Here is an 18,593-nt window from a genome sequence, read left to right as displayed (position 1 = left end):
TGTTTCTTATTATGTCTCCTTTTAATCTCAGTATACTTTTGGGTTTACTCAATTTATGTAATGGCATTTGCCATGTGTTTGTATTATCTCTGTACCATTTTTTTCTCCTTTAGCCAACTCTGGGACATATTTTATTGCTTGGACTCCACAGCAGTTCATCTGCAACTTACAAAATAAAATAGTTTCCATGCATATCACAAGAGGAAAAGCAACACTGGCTATTTTTTTTAGAAGAATAAGGAGGGATTCCATAAAGCAACCTCAAAAAAATGTTCTGTTCACAATATAAGAGAGGATAATGATGTTTAGATCTGGAGGATAAATAATAAAAAGTTATAGACACCAACTATATGCTTTTCCAACATATATCTAACTCCTCTGAGAATTGAGTAGCATCGATTTCCCCATGTTAAAAATTCTTGGCATAACCACTTCCACAGCTAAAACTGATTTTTTTTAACCAATTCAACTTTTTCTATAAATTTCTGACATTAGTTTTTTTTTTCTTTAATTGTGGTAAAATATATATAATTTTCCATTTTACCCATTTTTAAGTGTACAATTCCGTAACATTAATTACATTCACAGTATTGTGCACCTGTAACAACTATTTATTTCCAAAGTTCATTGTTGATTGTGTTTATTAAATACAAGTCATTAATCCAGAACTGATAGTCAGTCCATTGAAAGTAAGGGCACTTAAATGCTTCCTTGCTTCCCTCACACTTTAAATAACACGTAGTGAAGTGTGGTTTATAGTAGTTTTAACCTTTATCTGACACTGATGGGCTTCAAACCAGAATCATTGGATAATTAAAATATAAAAGCCATTAGGCCCAATTAAATTTTCTAAAACCTTCGTGGTGCAATAGATGATGACTGAAATCCAAGATTGGACTATTCCTTGAATGTCCTTGACAAACTCATTTGCTATTTCAAAACCCAGACACTCATCTATAAAATGAGGGTGTATTGTTATCAACTATATGCTGCTGTTGAAGTGTTACAGAAGATAAACCATTTTAACAAACTTTGCACAGTTCTTGCCACAAAATGTTATAGTTATTATGGATTGAAATTTTTTATTATGATATAAGGATACAGTATATGTGCATTGAATCATAATGCTAATAATAATTACATGGGAAACAAGATATTCAGAGTCTGACAATTTATCCTTTTAATCAAGGAGATATAGATCATTCCTAGTGCCTATTGGCTTTACTGTTCCTCTCTTAGCACGTGTGGGGAGATTGCCCACCTCCCATCCCTTGACAGCAGGTATGGCCATGGACTTGTTTGGCCAATGAAATGTGAGCAGAAATAACTGGTAGACACACAAAGAATCATTGTAGAGTCCTATATATTCTCTTCCTCTAAGTGACAGACCCATGACTAGAAAAATCTACCTTTTTATATTCAAAATTATTTTGTTAAGTATTTTAACAGTTAAAACTGTTATGACTCCCTTTCTTTTCAAATGTACATCAGAGCTTCTTTTTACATGGATGCTTTGTCTTTTTTATTCTGACTCTCCCTGAAATCACAAAGTATATTTGAATCTTTTTTCCATTATATTTTACATTGTTTATTCTTAACTTCTGTTTTCAAAATATATACTTGGATTGCTTTTTAACTATTTAGTATACGGTTGTTTATCTGTGAGTTCGAGGGTGTCTGTCTTGTGTGGATTCCAAAACTCCTCTGGAAAGATGTCCAGGGAGTTTTGTGGATTATATCCATATTTTGGAAAGAACTCCTAATGCTCATGTGGTCAGGTCCAAGGTTTATTCGTCATTTGACTTCTGATTGATAAGTGATCACATCGTTTCTTCCTACTTGGAATTTTTTAAAGATAAATGCTTAAGGTCATTCGTGTCACTATGACTAGGTACTTACGTTATGAAGGTCATCCAGTGGGGAGCCCTCTTCCCCACTAATCCACATTTTGTAGATATTGTGAGCTAGAAATATATTTTTTTAAGTCGTTAAGATTTCGGGGTTACTATTTACTGTGGTATAACCTCCTGATATTGACTGATACTATTGAACATCAAAATTATTTTTTCAGGTATCTGACACTCTCCAAAAGAAAAATAATATTATTTTTAACTCCTCAATTGCCTTAATGGATCTATGGATTAAACCAAAATCAAACCCAATTGCTGTTGAGTTTATTTTTACTCATAGTGTCAGTATAGGACAGGGTAGAACTGCCCCACAGGATTTCCAAGGCTGTACTGTATTTTTACACAAATAACACGTGCCTTCTAAGTTTGTTTACCAACCACTACCTCCCACTCTGAGGTAATTTTGTAAGCACGCTGTGCTAATTTTTTACAGCAACATGTAAAAAAATATTGGTTTGGCTGTGCTAATGAAAATGCTTCATAGGTTGAGGGAGCAATTGGCAAACAAACATAGAACACAGGACTTATTTGCATAAAAATACAGTAATCTTTACAGAAGCAGAATGCCACAACTTCCTCCCAAGGAGTGGCTAGTGGGTTTGAACTGCCAACATTTCAGTTAGCAGCCAAGCACTTATCTATTATGCCACCAGGGTTCCTTCAGACATATGGATAGGCATGTGACAATAACTTGGAACGTAAAATTGGTGCATTCCCTTAATTAACCTAGAAAATGATGTTTAAAGCGTATAAGCATGTAAGTGTATCCCCAAACCACTTGACCTTATTATTTATTGTAGTAAGTATATATATATATATATATATACACTTATTCAGTAAAGCAAATTGAACATATTTTAAAAAAAATTTTGGTCTAATAATAAATGGAACATATCTACATATTTTCTTTACCATATAAGGGAGGCACTGTAAAGTGTTTCTGATCCTCTCATACACAATCACTCCATCGCCTAAACCCACTTCTCTTTTCACAGCATACCTTTTAGTGATATTTTTATGGTCTTCAAAAGAACATACATTTTCATAATTATTTTGAGAATGAATAAATGACTGAATATTTTCATTTCTTCTATAATACTAAATGTTGTATTTCAAAATAAATTAACAGTGTTCTTTCTAGGTTTATCAATACTTTAAGTGTGGATAAATACAGAAGATGAAGTTTAACATAAAATATTGTTAAGTATAACATTTTAAGCCTGAAATAGTCAGAGCTTTTAACTTGCCAAACAGAAATGACTAGGTCTTGCTTAATCATAACACCAGATCACTTACTCAGCTGCCAATTTAAATCATTCAAAACCCTCAGAGAGTAACTATTATGATAAATAATACATAATTGATTTTATATATTAAAGTTATATAAAGTATATCTATATAATTCCAATCAATAATCTCTATTCCTGAAAACATAAATTTCAACTAATAACTTAGGGTGAACCTAAGCAATTTCCTATAAATTTCCTGATTATTTTCTCATGATTTTCCTGATGGCACACTTTATTTGTTCATTTCTAAGACTATAGATTGTTGAGTTTAAAAAGGGGGGAATTATGGAATAGAACACAGAAAGGACCATATCCTGGATGGTTGCAGAGATTCCAGATGGCCTTAAGTACACATAGAAACCTGAAGTGAGGAAGACAGACACTACGAGGATATGAAGGATACAGGTGGAAAAGGCCTTCGCTCAGTCTGCTCCACTTTGGAACTTGAGCACAGTAGAAAATATGTGAACATAAGAGGTGATGATGAAGAAGAAACAGCCTCTACCAATCCCTATACCAGAGGCAAGGATTAGGATCTCATTACTGAAGGTGTCAGAGCAGGAGAGCTTCAGCAGAAAAGGAATGTCACAAAAAACTGAATAATGTTGGAATGACAAAAAGGTAGCCTGAAAGTGTTGCCTGTGTGGAATCCTGAGTAGATTGGACCACTGAGAATGGAAGCCAGTGTCATTTGGACACAGAGTCAAGGGTTCTTGATCACAGGGTAGTGGAGAGGCTAGCAGATGGTCACATAGCGGTCATGGGCCATAAAGGTGAGGAACAAAGAAAACCACTAGGAAGACCTGAGCTACACCCTGCCTTTGAAATGACACTGCTATCAAACAGAGAATTGACACATTTCCGTTACAGAAATGTAGCATGCATCCGAGAAGGAGAGATTCTTAAGGAAGAGGTACGTGGGTGTGTGAAGGCTCTTGTCCAGGGTAGTGACAATAACAATGAGAAAATTCCCAATGAGAGTCAGCAAATAAATCAGACAGAAGGATAGGGCGTGCAAAACTTGTAGTTCCCATAGTTCAGAAAATCCCATCAGGAGAAAATCCATCTTCATGGTGGAATTCGGCATCTCCGGGTGAGGCAGCTCATACATGGGAGGCAATGAGAGAAGCTGTAACATGTGAAGAATTAAATTATGAGAAGATGGCTTTCAATTGTTTTTTTCTTGTCCCTTTCCTAATTCTAATCCCTGTTGATGTCCCTAATATTTTGGAAGGTCAATAATGTATTGCTTCAGTAGTGTCCATAATATTCCTATTCTGACTGTAAGAATGAAGTGAAAATCATGACCACTTTGTTATAAACAACACACGTGTAAGTGTTTAATATATATTTCTATATATTTCTGTGTGAATCTGTAATTTTCTCATGATGTAATACAATACAAATATTGATGGAGTCCCTGGGTGACAGACGGTTAACATACTTGTTGCTAAACAAAAGGTTACATGTTTGAATCAACCTAGAGGTGTCTCAAAGAAAGTCTGGTGATCTTCTTTGAAAAAATCAGCTATTGAAAATCCTACGTAGCACAGCTCTACTCTAACACACATGGAATCACCGTAATTCAGAGTCAACTAAATGGCAACTTTTTTTTTTTTAATATACATATGGATTATATTGATATAGTTGGCTTTATAAAGAAAATTTGGAGATAATGAAATTTTGTTGGATAATTGGAATAAAATATTTTCAATGTTTTCCAGTTTTGCATTCTTATTCTGAAGCTATAGACAATAAAACCTAAAACCAAACTCATAACAATTCTGTAGGACAGAGTAGACCTGCCCCATAGGGTTTCCAAAGAGAGGCTGCTGGATTTGAACTGTGAACCTTTTGGTTAGCAGCTGAGCTCTTAACCACTATGCCACCAGGGCTCCCTATAGACAATACTGGGGAAAATAATCTCCTTTCTAGAAGTAGTACTGTATGCATAATAATGTCAAAATTATTTTATCTTCTACCACTATAACACACTATTGAAATCATTTGGACCTTTACTTACTCAAGCTGAACAAAACCTCCTTATCTCATGCATTTATCCCACAATGAATATGCTTCACATTTTCTGTTAAATTCTTATTCTTCAAATTATTTTTCTAGTCACTTATCTGTCTTTTAAAGAGAGATATGTCCCTTCCATTGGCAGAGTGTCCTGCTGCCAGTTCCTCTTAGACTCTCTGGAAACTTCCGCTAATATTGCTTCATTATCATCTTCAGTTTTCAACTCTTCCAAATTTCTTTTGTTCCATTTACTGAAAAACCAAAACATCAACAAACTTGTGCCTGATGTCTTACAGTACTAATTTAGCTTTTTCTTTCTTTCACCTTAAATTACTAATTTTCTTTAACCTTTACAACAAAATCTTTATATGTTCTTCATCCATTTCTACATCACTAATCACACTATTTGTTGTTGCCAGCATATCCTTACCCTAGACTAATTGCTTATTTCTTCAATTCTTTGTTTGATTTACTCATCAATGGACATATTAACTAGCTTTCCCCTTGACTTATCTGTGGTACTTGCATTTTTCTGAATCTCCTCTATTATTTTTTTGCAACACTTTCTTCCCTTTCTCTCATAATAAGAATAGCAGTAACAACAACAACAAAAGCAGCAATAATAATAATAACTATGACATTTGGAGCCCTGCTGGTGGAGTGCTTAAGAGCTTGGCTGCCAACCAAAAGGTGGGCAGTTTGAAGCCACCAGTCACTTCTTGGAAACCCTATGGGGCAGTTTTATTCTGTCCTATAGGGTCACTATTAGTTGGAATTGATAAATTAGTTTTGGGGGGGTTTTTTGGAACCACAGACAAGTCATCTATCCATGGTTAAACTTGTTGTACTTCAAACTTCTTTATTTGGGATTAAAGACTTTCCAATTTTTGCTCAAATCTTTCAAATGTTGTTTCGCTTTTCTCCTCTGTGGTGAACTTGCATATGAATTCATCATGGACAACCTGAGCAAAGGCTATGATGTCTTTTTATCAGTCTTAGGAAATATTTCACAAATTGCTTTACATTGATGGGAAATTAAGCAGTTGCTTTGTCTTATCTGTCTTTGTGTTCTTTTATAAGTTCCTCAAGCATTAGATCTTGTACAACTTTGTGCCCTCTCAACATCAAGTTCTTTCCGTGTATTTGATGTTAACCAAAGATTTTAAATTATGCATAAATTTCCATTTCACTAAAATATTATCACTACTTCTTTACCTATATGGCTTTTTGTGCAGAGGAGGAAATTTTTCCCCCATTATCAACATATTATGTCTATATGTTTAAATAATTGAACTAACAAATCACATATTCTGGATAGTTGTTTGAGGTAGGTTGAATAGAGAGGATAAAAACATAATAATCTGTAGTGATTAAGAGCTCTGATTGCCAGTGATCTGGGTTGAAATAATGGTTAAATCACTGCATGAAATTGGCATTTTAACTATGTGTTAAGTACTGATATTTTTTCAATCTGGGAAGAATGGTCCATCTCTCATAGCGTGTGGTCAGGATTAAAAGTGACGATGTATGTAACAAATTTAGTAAAGTGCTCAGGACAGCATGAATGTCCCTTGTTATCTTTAGAAACACTGCTATTATTATTGTTTTGAACCATTACTTTTACAGCATTTACTGCTGTCAGATACTTTAGGATACGTGTAATATGATGTTGTCATTTGCAGATGAGTCGGCTCCAACACATGGCTACCTATGTATAACAAGATGAATCTTTGCCCAGTGCTGTGTCATATCATTTCTAAACCTCTTAATGATCCTAAAAGGTAGTTTTGTATCCCCTTTTTACAGGCACAAAATACCTGCCCAAGTTCAACAGGTGCTGTTTCTCTCACCAAACTGCTTCTCTTTTTGTGATCTTCACACACTTGCTGCATTCCACAGGCAAATGGTTACCCAGGACCTCTGCCCAATTCAACAGCTGTTCTTTTGGTTTTCAAAGAAAGTCTTCAAATTTTCATGAAGATGAACTAATTGCAATCTGTTTAAAATACGTATCATATATTCGGCACATGTAGCATAAGCCCAGAACATTTTTAGGCAAGACATATTTTCCCATAGATGAGTTAGCAGAACCTTGGCTGAAGAATAAGGAACAGGGCATTTGGGACCGATCACCATCACTTATCTGTCATGTACAGTTAACAATAAACTTCACCCAAAACATATTTCCTTCACCTGTAAAAATGAGATAATAATCTTTACTCTTATAATCAAATTACATAATATATATTCATTCATTAGTTCATTCACCAAATATACACTGAGTGCTGCTACAAGCTAGGAGTATATTTGAAGAATAAACAAAAAAGTCCCTAATCTCATAAAACAGGTATTTTATTAAAAGAGATGTAGACTGAACAGTTAACTGTTTGAGGGAAAATAAACTTTTGCAGATAGTTTTAAGTGCTTTGAAGAAAATTCGAATGGGCTATATGATAGGACAGGATGGATGTGATTGTAGTGGATGGAGATTGTCAGGTAACTGAAAGGGCTTTTTCAACAAACTGCTATGGAAGTAAAGACACACATTTTTACTTTTCCCCACCAAACTAATGTTTTCTCTTTTGCCTTGTGTGAAGAAAAGCCCAGCATGTATCTTCTGAATTGATTAAATAGAGTAACACTTTAATTTCCAGTCCAAATAATAGTTTGGAAATTTTTTCCCCTGATTTGATTTCCCTGCAAATTGGTTTGAGTGAGAGACTGAGATCTGGAGCTTAAATCCTAATGCTGCTAGGGACTTAAAAACAGGTTTGACAAGACAATCTAATGCTGAGAGAAAAACTAAGATCCTACCAACAAACATTTAAATATTTTTTTTGTCTTATTTCTTGGCTACCATTTTATATTTTGGAACATTTTTTCATTGTTAGTAAACATCTGAATAAGCTAGTCTGAAGATTTTTGCTCCTCAAAAATAGAAAAAAATATATGTTTTAGTTAGGTAGGGTTTGAAATAAAACCATTTTAATTGGATTATATCATATTTTTTAAATCTCTAGAAAAAGCTCCTGGAATATATTGTAAGTGTGAAGGAAAGTTGGAAAATTGTGTGTATGCTGTACCTTGTTTTCTTTATAAAACAAAAAGATACAGATGGAAAAATAAATAGGTGGAAATATATAAAGAATATGATTATAAAAAATGGACAGTCACCAAGCCTGGTAAGGAAAGTAAGGAAGAAACTTTTATTTTCATTTTTTTTTTTTTATCTTACTGAATATTAGCCATTTTTAACACACATTTTTAAATTTAAAATATGCAAAACCAGTTAGCTAGATTATGATATTTTTGCTATTACACTTCTCTTTATTAAAAATTCAATGTATATAGTAATATTTGTAGAATATTATCAAAGTTATCCCCTTAGTCATATCAGTTAGGTTACCTTACAGAGTTGACATTCTGAGAGTGTTTTATAAGTTTTAACTGGAACACTTTCTAATGAAGCCACAATTTGTTTTTTGAAACAACATCACCGTTATCCTTGTCCTTGGAATTTAACCTATTCTCCTTTGGTTTAGGGACTAAAATGTACTAAAAAGGTACTATGCTGGTGGTTCAGATTAAAAGACAAGGTTGATGGACTTATAACATTCAGTGTGTGCAACTCATGATTAGAGAAGAAAATCTCCTGAATGTAGAATTCAATTCCTATGTTATTAACATTGTTTCAATTTACATGTATAAAATGTTTGTATCTCTATTTTGAATACATTGCATTTTACCACCATATAAATCATTCCAATATACCAGACTTAAATAACCGAAAGTTTCTTCTCCTGAAGCAAACAATTTATTGATAGTCAAAATCTGGAAATTGAAAGTTGTATTTACACAAACAAGACACATCAGTGTTATTCATCATTAACTAGTCATTCACCATCAAGAAATAGCATATTATTCATAATTTACTTAAAAAAATTACATGCTTAATTTTGTGAAAATAGATCAGCCTCTCTATAAACATAAATGCTGCCTTTGTTTCTTTTCTGGTTTATTTAGATGTTTGAGGGCTTCTGAAAATGGACTTATGGTTTCTTCAACAGCATCATCACAAACCTTTATTACTATATTAAATTAGGTAATAAGTTTCAGGCTGCCATAGGTTGAAAGCATTATACATTTGAAACATACGTTGATTATTCTAATTTTATGTTTATCCAACAAACTGTTTTAAACTTGACTTTCTACCTGGTAAAGTAACACACTTCCAAGAACAGAAACTTTTGGATTGTAAAATCTGGTTTGCCTCCGTACTTAATTATCCTCTTGCCTCTGTAATTAATTATCCTCAATTATCTTAATCATAAAACGAGGTAGTAATGTATATCTTAGATATTTATTGTATCAAAACATTTTCAAAACTAGCAGACACTTTAAAGAGTAGATATATTAAAGGAAATTCTTCAATTTATTGAAACTTCTTTTCTAGGTAAGTAAATTTGCTCATCTATAAAATCTTTTAATCCTTTTTAGAAACTGAAGTAAAAATTTGACCCCTTTTTCTAACTGGGAAGTGTCAAAGAACATTCTTCACAGCATCATTGGTTGGATTGCATTTTTTTTAATTATTATTATTTTTTTATTGTACTTCATGTGAAGGCTTACAGAACAAATATATTCTCATGAAACAGTAGTATACATATTGTTTTATGACATAGGTTAACAACCCCACGACATGTCAACCCTCTCCCTTCTCGACCTTGTGTTTTTTGGTGAAAATATACATAGCCAAAGATACACCATTTCAAAAATTTCTACATGCACAGTTCAGTGACATCGACTACACTCTTCCAATTGTGCTGTTATTCTCACTTTAAACAAAGGCTTACAGAACAAAATAGTTTCTCATTTAACAGTTAGTACACATGTTGCCCTATGACAATGGTTAACAACTTCACAACACATTAACACTATCCTTACTCAACCTTGGGTTCCCTATCACCATGGATTGCATTTTCCTAAAGAGAAAATAAAGTGCGTAACCTTTTGTGTAGCAATATAAAGGATAAATTTTTGTACTTTGTAGCGCTAAAAGGAGAATCCATTGATTAATGATGTAATTGAATTATTCATGAAGTCATCCACTTATTTATATTTTCACTTGTTGACTCAGTTATTCAAGAAATTACAACTGAGAGCCTAACATTTCTCAGCAGTTGATCAGCGATTAACTCATTTCCATCAAGTCAATTCCGATTCATAGCCACTCTATAGGACAGAGTAGAACTGCCCCACAGGGTTTCCAAGGCTGTAATCTCTATGAAGCAGAATACCACTTCTTTCTCTTGTGGAGCGGGTAGTGGGTTGGAACCACCAACCTTTTGGTTACCAGCCAAGCACTTAGCCACTGTACCACCTGGGTGGGCTCCTTTGATTAGAGATTAGCACCTAGTTTTTAACATGGTATTTAAATTCTGCAGATGTACTTATAATGTAGTCCATTTTAATTGTTTTAACTAGTTAAATATTCTACTTTATGTTATATTTATGTATTTTTATCTTCCTGCATTATATATTTGCTTTTTGTGGCAGTCTTAAGCATACTCTGCCCCCCACCTCAAATTTGCTGACAGATTTACATAGAGTTATTAAATGATATTTTGGGGCGTTTGAATTTTAAATAGCTACCATAAAGAAAACTGCTTATTTTATTTTGAACCCCTTAACTCACCTCAACTCCCACAGTCCTTGACATGCTGAAAATGGTGGTAGTATATTGTTCACTGGATCACTGCTTTGTTTTGGCTCATGACTACCAGCTGACATTTTTATTTACTTTAAATGAACCATTCAGTGTTATGAAATATTTGGTTTGGCTAACATTTCACTTAAATGTTGTGATAGATTGTTATACCAGTACCTATACACAGTTTGGTTTTCAATTCCAATTCACCATGTCTTCCCAAACATGATAAGAAGGTTGTACAAAGTAATGAAGTATCAATATAGAAACAAGAAAAGGGGTCAAAATGATAATAATCATGAAAAAATACTAAAATACTTTCTTTGATTGTAGTTTATCCCAAACAGGCAACCAATTGTAGCTTATCCAAATATGCAAAGTACTGGCTAAAACCCTCAGTGTTTATTTATTTATAGACTGCAGTAGGAATACTGTAGTCTAACCATGGCCATAGGGTATGTGACAATTACCATGACAATCAAGGAAGGCTTTGGGGATTTCAGCCCTGAACAGCTAGTAGTCACCGGAGTCTTGGGTGGAGCTTAGGAGACTATTGCCTATTGGCAGTAAATCAATTGGACCCAATTAAAGTACTTGCGTGGACACTAGTGTTGCATATCTGGAAATACTAATAAACACAGATGTCATAAACTACTTTTCAGATAAATGGCCTTTCACAACTCTAGGACTATACTAATATGAAAACTATGGAAACCTTGATTATCTCATCTCTCAGAAAGTTTCTAAGGAGAGAACTTATGTATTACAGAGGCCCTGTGGTCTAAAAAGAGCTCTGTGGTAAACCTCAGCAAAACTACCTCAGCTACAAATTGGGCAACTATTACTCTCTTAAGATTTCTTCTAGAATCCCATGCTATGCAGAAATAAGACAATGAAATGTGTGCCTACAGGAGTAAACAAGGGTTTATATATCTATGTAAAGAATAATTTTAAGTAGGTAATAAAAAGGATTCTCCATTGGGAAGGGGGCAGTGGTGGTTCAGTTGCAAAATCCTTGCCTTCCATGTGGGAAACCTGCATTCAATTCCTGGCCAATGTGACTCATGTGCAGGTACCACTTGTCTGTCAGTTAAGGCTTGTGTGTTGCTGTGATGCTGAACAGGTTTCAGCAAATCTTCCAGGCTAAGATGAGCTAGGAAGAAAAGCTTGGCAATCTACTTCTGAAAATCAACCAGGAAAACCGTCTGGATCACAATTGTTCCATCTGCAAATGATCATGGGGATGGCATAGGACTGTGCAGCATTTCGTTCTGCTGTGCATGGGCCCCTGTTAGTCAGAGGCTGACTTGATGGCAACTAACTACAACAACCACTGGGAAGGGAGTGCGCTTCATGCCCAATGCTCACACTGACCCTGACTGTGGCTCTCTAAACGTCATTGGCTTATGAGGGTACAATGTGGGACTCCTGTGGATCAGAGGAACTGTCAGTCTCTTCACAACCCAACTTTTATCCATTACCTATTATGTGGGTATCTCATCATTCAACTAATGAGTATTGTGCCCCTAATTTTTATACACTATTGTGGAAACGGTAAATAAATCAGACGACAAAATAACAGCAACAACAGCAAATATCTCTGCCATCATGAGCTTTAAATTTTTATTGTGTGTATGGGGAGGAAAATAGACTTTAAATTAAATAAATACATTGTTGTTGCTCATAGCTGAATTAGAAGGTGATAAATGTAATAAAAAGAAAATAGAATGGCTTAAGGGAAATGAAACTTTTAAATGGGTGATCAAAGAAAACTTGATAGATGCTCTTTAAGCAAAGATATGACTGCAGATGAATAAGGGAAGAGCATTCCAGGAATAGGCAGAAAAACCTGCTATCAGATCATAACTGGTTTTCTTGAAGAACAGGGAGAGATTATTGTGGGGCTGGTATGTGAAGGTGATAAATTAACTAGTGAGATTGCAGCATATCTGCTTCTTCACTGTCATTCAGAAACACTGCCTTTGGTTGTTACGAATGAATTCCCACTCATGTTATGTGTATATATATTTGTTTATTTTTTAAAAATGGAAAGAAACTTTAGAAAATGTTTATACTAATGAAAAAGAAGGGAAAGAGTGGTGAGGACAGAACCAGAAGCCAGACCTCTTAAAATATACCTCGTTTTGTAGTTTAGACTTTAAGCCATGTAATTTTTTACTTGATTAAAAACAGAAATGTTTTAACGCAGAATTTACTAATCAATAAAGAGATTTCCAAACAGATGGCTTTCCATACACACCATATGCTGAATACAGTTGTTTTATCAGTTTTGTTCATTTCACTGGGTTATTAAGAGATAGTTGTAAGTAAAGAGCCCTTTGAAAACACTTAAGCTAAATGAAATACTGATGGGCTTATCTATCTGCTTACATATTATATAATCATTATGGATTCTACCTAATTATATTTCAGAAATGAAGTCTATGTTGGCTATTTTACCTTTCCACTCATGTGTATGAAAATCCTTTCATACAACTAAACTCTATCTACTCTCATTTTCCCTAAAATAAGTGTATTTTTTTTCCTTCTCATGCTCAGACATCAACATATGTTCTTCATAAGTAACTGATGAAAAATTAAGTGGAGAAAGAAGAAAAATGAATAGGACAGCAATTAGTGTAGAATAATAATTTTTCCATTCATAATGTTCTAGGCATTTTTGATGATACTCTTCTGTGGGAATCCTCAAATGCCTGGGTGATTGGAACTTTGGCCATGTAAGAGACTTCTTAGCCACTTACATTTTGGTCAACAGTGGCTTCAAATATGTAAACAAATTAACTAGTGTTAGTAAATCAACTAGTATGCTTCAATTATACTTAAATCACCTCAATAAGAATGTCTATTTTATTCATTGTTAAAAATTCCCACAATATTCAATTTGTGTATAAACTCATAAGCTTTATTTTCTTGCAATTCATGGATTGGGGATCATCCAGTCTGAAAGTCAGACAAGAGCTCCCAAGCAAAGTACAAGTGGAAGGGCTTTTATAACAGCAGACACATAGGAACAAGGAAGCTATACTGGGTAAATTTCGGATCTGCTGGTAGGACTTTTCTTTCCTCATTTGGGATTAAGGGAAAAATTTTGAAGTAGGTCTAACTGAGCAGACAAGTCCTGATTGGCTAGTCTGTGTTTCCTCTTCCAGGAGGGTCAATTGATTAACTTGGATTTCAGCTCTTGGGAAGGTTAAGCATTTACAAGAAATAGAAACTTAAGTTTTGGTTTGCTGACATGGGGCTCAATAAAAGCGACCCCTTTTTGGGCCTAGTATGGTCAGGTTGGAGCGCTGGTGGCACAGTAGCTAAGAGCTCAGGTTGCTAAACAAAAGGTAGGCAGTTCAAATCCACCAGCCTCTCCTTGGAAACACTATATGGCAGTTCTACTCTGTCTTATTACAGAGTCACTGTGAATCTGACTGATGGCAACTTTTTTTTTAATAGTTTAACATCAAGTAAGCGTAGATGTCACATTTTCATTTGGGTGAAAAACTTCGACATCTTCCTATAAATTATCAGAACACAACAGTCTCCTCATTGTTTCTGATTGCATCATTTTCTATCTATGACTCTGTATGAGAAGACTAAAGACAGGTTGGGAACTCTGGAAGAAAATAAAGATAAGATTAAGTCCTCAACGTTGCAGAGATGATAGATGACTTCAGGCATCTAGCTCAACTGAGGAAAACTCACAGCCTCATGACCTGGGAAAACACTATATGCTCAGGCTTCTCTGGGTGAGAACCCAAGCAGAAGATGCCTTTGACTAGATTGTGTTTTTGTATTGTTTAATAACGTTATTTATTTTGGAATATTAATTTATTTGGAAGTGATTCATGGAGAGAAAGTGTAGGGTTAGGAAAAAAGAAAAGGGGCCTCAGAGCAAGACAGCAGTGATAAAATCCTAGCTGTGCTGGAAATATCCATTCCACAGACAAATGGGTCTCATACATATGAAAAGATGTTTAGCTCCCCACATTGTAAGAAAAATGCAGATTAAAATTTGTAGAAACCTGTTAATCACTTATCTTATTCATGGTTACTCAAACACTCTATACCTCTTTGTGGGAATGCAGACGAACACTCTCATCGCATTGAGGACTATTAGGCAACATCAATCACTATCCAGCCAAATGACATATGCATTTACCCTATAGCCTAGATATCCCACTTCCAGGAATGTTCTGTCCACCTTAGCAGAGGTACAATTTTATCCATTGCAGCAGAATTTTTAATAGCAAAGGACTAGAAATAATCCAAAGGTCTTTAAGCGAAAGGCTCATTAAAGAACTCCACATAATGCAGTATTCTGCAGCTCTACAAGAAAAGAGAAAAACTTGTACACCTCTACAGAAAAATCATCAGATGTCCTGTGAATCAAGAACAGTAGAAAAAAGGGTAGACAATTTACCATTGCTCGTCATCTGAGCATGGAAGTACAGATTGCGTACGTATTTTCTTATATTATAAAAAATGGACCAATATTTTAAAAAATGTTTAGACAAATGGAAAGGGAGGGAGTCCTGAGGACTGATATAGTAGCAAGACTTCTCTGAATACACCTTCTTTTTTAGTTTTGACTTTGAACAATATAAAATGTCACTCTTGCTATAGAGTAACAACTTTCACCAGAGGCTTCTGCAACAAAGAGATCTTTATTGTGGCAATTACAAAATAAAAAAAAATGGGAAGCTGGCTGCAAGCACTCAGGATGTAAACAGACACAAATCTCATTTTTCGTTTTCTGATGTGTCACAATAAAGATCTCTTTGTTGCAGACGCCTTTGGTGAAAGTTGTTAATCTACAACGGATTGGCACTGAGAGCAGGACCTTCATTCGTGAATTCCTCTTCAGATATCCAGGAGACCTGGACTGCTTGTTGGTACCACAGCAGATCCATTGTATTCCAGTTCTTAGACTTTGTGTCCTCCGACCGAGGTAAGCGCTATCGAAGTACAAACTTTGTTGCCTTTCTGCATAATAGGAGATGTTAGTTACTGTGACATATTCTGTTGACTGATCTTGAGATCTTTTGAGTTTCATTTTGAAATTTCTTGTTTAAGAGCTCCATCTGGAGGTTTCTTGCAAAACTGCAGTTCTTGATTTTATAGATTTTTTTTCTCCTGTTATTTTCTGCATTAGCTAACAAAAGAAAATGGGAAATAATAATAACAAAAGTGACAAAAGCCCTCCCTCATCCAGGAACCCTGCTGCCTAAGTCAAACTTTGGCGCCTCTGCTGGTCAGTATTTAGAAAAATGGCAAGATCTCGCTAAGGACTGTGAGGCAGAACAGCGGCCCCTATGGGTAAGTTATGATTTGGCTAAATCATTATAATTGATAAGTAACTTAGAAAGTCAAAGGTTTTGCATAAAACAACCACAGTGGGAAGTTTATTGTAACTGGTGTTTTGAGACATCCCATCAGCAGCATCATGACAAATCTGGCTCCCTTCAGGAAGTCGTGTCTAAGCAAGCCAAACAAATTCAAACATTGCAAAAAGTGTCGGTAGGTGGTACAAAATTGGACTTAGTCAAATCATTGCCTTCCAATCTATATCCAGACTTAGAGAATTTGTCTTTATCTAAAATGCCATTTGCTAGGTCAGACGGTATTGAGCCCACCAATTTCTTAGTAGTTAAACAAAGCGTCCAAAAGGCCTAAGGCAGGAGCCCTGGGGTCTCCCTCCACCCGTAGTCAAAGGCTGAATTTGAGGCCATTATAAAAGAGTTCCCTGATCCAAGGGAAACCACCCCCACACAAATTTATTCATGAATTTAGGATATTATCTGAAACATATAAAACAAGTTGTGCTTATATCTACAATTAAAAAAAAAAAATATACTGTTGGTCCCAGTGTTGCCCATTAGTGGATGGAAATAGCAAAATGAGTAGATCCTGAAGAATCTTTAAGTGTCCCTATAGGTGTCTGTTAGAACAGATACCAAGAAATTAACAGAAGAGCTTATAGACTCTTTCTTCAAAGTTTTCCCTCCAAAAATCAATAGGGCAAAATTACAAGCTTACAATCAAGAAAAGAATGAATTTATCTGTAATTACTGAGATAGATTATCTAAAATGATTATAGAACATTCAGTGTTAAAATTATTGACGAAGGGGCTAAGATGGCTTTTAATTCACTATTTGTAAGAGGATTGAATCCTAAATTAGTCAAAATGGTAAAAAGGCACCAGTTAAACTGGAAAAGTATTGATACTTCTGAATTAGCCACTTCAGACTATAAATTAAACTAATCTATGGAAGAGTAGTTAAGAGCTCAGCTGCTAAACAAAAGGTCAGCTCTTTGAACCTATCGGCCATTCCTTGAAAACCCTATGCTGCAGTTCTACTCTGTCCTATAAAGACTTAGGAATCAGAATCTCCTCTATGGCTACAGTTTTTTTTTTTTTTTTAATGGAACAAGAAAAGAAAGAGGATGAGCGAAAAACAAAGAAAAGAAAGAAAAATTCATGGTTCTCCAACTGCAACTCTTACAGAAACCTATGGGAGCAAAGCCAAAGCAAAGGAATTCTCCTACCAATTATACTGTTCCTGTGGTCTGTAACTATTGCAAGAAAACTGGTAACTTTAAAACGGATTGTTTTAAGCTTAAGAATAAACAAAAGGGGACTTCTTCAGCACCACCTTTAGAAAAATCAGTGTTGAGCTGCTCTGGGGAGCTGATAGAGGCTTTGGCAGTAGGCCCCTTGAAGATAAAAAACACTCCAAGTAAATGGGGAATGTTGTACCTTCCTTGTGTACATGGGTGCAACACTGTCAGCAATCAACCCTAGAGTATGCAAAGGCTTCATCCTTGGAGTACTCAGATTTCGTGTGTCATAGGGGTTTCCAATGAGGAACAAACTTTATGCATACCAGTTTCTTTAAGGCCAATAGAAGACTATACCCCTTTTTACTATGTGATAGTACTCTTGTAAATTTGTTAGGGCATGGCTTTCTTCCCAAGTGTAAACGTCATATTCACTTTACAGATGCAGAGAATAGATTACTCAACTTCCCTGATGTTGAAAATGAAGATAAGACTCAGATGCCTGAGACAAAAGACACACTTTATTTACAAAGTCTTTGGTGTCAGAGGACATAGATACTCTACCCTTAGAAAAAAAGACTCAAATTATTAACCAAATATTGTCACAATTATGGGCTTCCTTATCTAAGATGATGGTGGCATCCTGTCAACTGAATGTATTAAAGTCCAAATAGTCCCTACTAAACCCTTACCTAAAGTAGCTCAATACCTTTTAAAACCTGAAGCAAAAGAAGACTAAAACCTATCATCCAAGAGTTTTTAGAAAAGGGATTGTCATTTCATGTACTAGCCCTTGTAAATACCCTAATTTTTCTGTCACAAAAACTAATAACCACAGATGGTGATTTGTACAATATCTCGGAGGTATTATCTACATTGTTATCCCTTGAACCCCTGTTGATCTAAATTTACATTTGCTGTGAACCCAGATTCCACCAGAGGCCACATGCTTTACACTCATTGACCTCTAAAGTGATTTTTTTTTAATATTCCATTAGTCCAGAGGGTCAATTTTTTTTTTAATTGTACTTCAGGTGAAGGTTTACAGAACAAATAGTTTCTCATTAAACAGTAGTACACATATTGTTTTATGA

General features: G+C 35.0%; 1 pseudogene; it reads right to left on the bottom strand.

Annotated features, from left to right (window-relative positions):
* Positions 1 to 3,334: 3,334 nt before the first annotated feature.
* Positions 3,335 to 4,286, bottom strand: LOC101346285 (olfactory receptor 14C36-like; annotated as a pseudogene).
* Between the last annotated feature and the right edge of the window lie 14,307 nt (positions 4,287 to 18,593).

This window comes from Trichechus manatus, unplaced genomic scaffold, assembly GCF_000243295.1.
Source record: "Trichechus manatus latirostris isolate Lorelei unplaced genomic scaffold, TriManLat1.0 scaffold00290, whole genome shotgun sequence".
Lineage (NCBI taxonomy): Eukaryota > Metazoa > Chordata > Mammalia > Sirenia > Trichechidae > Trichechus > Trichechus manatus.
This window is presented reverse-complemented; position numbering and strand designations above follow the sequence as displayed.